A 1,417-nucleotide genomic window follows, 5' to 3' on the forward strand; every position below is an offset into this window, starting at 1 on the left:
CCACCTGCTGTTATACTTGCTGCATTGCATACATCACCACCTCGTGACAGTGCTACACATACTTCACACTCTAGCAATGCAGACAATGTTGTTGTGGAAACTGTGCCTGCAGCGACAACCATGGTTTCATTGCCTAATGCGAGGCCAAAGCGACCATCCAAAGTACCAGGTTATCTCTCTGACTATCATTGTTCCCTTACTCAAATTTCTACTCCCAATTCTTCACCACCAGCAAAAATTTTCACAACTCCCTATCCTATTTCCTCTTACCTTTCTTATTCAAACATAAACCCTACCTACCAAGATTATATTCTTGCAGTTTCCTTAGAAACAGAACCAAAAACTTTTCACCAAGCTATAGCATCTGTTCAGTGGCAAAAGGCTATGAATGTGGAGTTGGATTCTATGGAATCGAATCGGACTTTTAGTATTGTTTCTTTGCCACCTGGTAAGAATGTAGTAGGATGCAAGTGGGTTTATACTATTAAGTATAATGCTGATGGCACAATAGAAAGATATAAGGCTAGACTAGTTGCAAAAGGTTATACTCAACAAGAAGGGGTAGATTACTTTGAGACATTCTCTCCTGTTGCTAAACTGGCTAGTGTCAAGCTTATTCTAGATTGTGCAGCTAAGAAGAATTGGAGTCTCTCGCAAATGGATATCACTAGTGCTTTTCTGCACAGTGATCTTGACGAAGAGATTTACATGAGTTTACCTCTTGGATACACCTCAGCTGATGGCAATCTTCCTCCAAATCCGGTGTGCAGACTACATAAGTCAATATATGGACTTAAACAGGCGTCAAGACAGTGGTACAAGTGTTTATCTAAAGCACTACTGGATGATGGTTTTGTTCAATCTTATGCAGACAACACACTCTTCACAAAGCTGAGAGGTACTTCCTTCATTGCATTATTAGTATATGTAGATGATATACTAATAGTGAGCAACAATGATGCTGCTGTTCACTCTGTAAAGACAACACTTGGGAATGTTTTCAAAACAAAAGATTTGGGTACAGCAAAGTTTTTCCTTGTCTTAGAAATAGCAAGAAGTGCAGCTGGTATCTCAGTTTGTCAGAGAAAGTATTGCCTGGACTTGTTAGCTGATACAGGTTTGTTGGGATGTAAACCGAAACCTGTACCAATGGATCCAACAGAACCATTGAATAAGGAAACAGGCACCCTATTACCTGATCTAACTCCTTATCGGGAATTGGTTGGTAGGTTACAGTATCTCTGCATCACTAGGCCTGACATAACATTTGCAGTGAATAGGTTGAGTCAATTCCTGTCATGTGCTACTGATGTTCACTTGCATGCAGTTTATAACATTCTCAAGTATCTGAAGAACAGTCCGGGTCAAGGCTTATTCTTCTCTGCAACTTCAGATTTGAGTTTGAATGGGTTCGCAG

The sequence above is a fragment of the Capsella rubella genome, unplaced genomic scaffold, assembly GCF_000375325.1.
Source record: "Capsella rubella cultivar Monte Gargano unplaced genomic scaffold, Caprub1_0 scaffold_5, whole genome shotgun sequence".
Classification (NCBI taxonomy): Eukaryota; Viridiplantae; Streptophyta; class Magnoliopsida; order Brassicales; family Brassicaceae; genus Capsella; species Capsella rubella.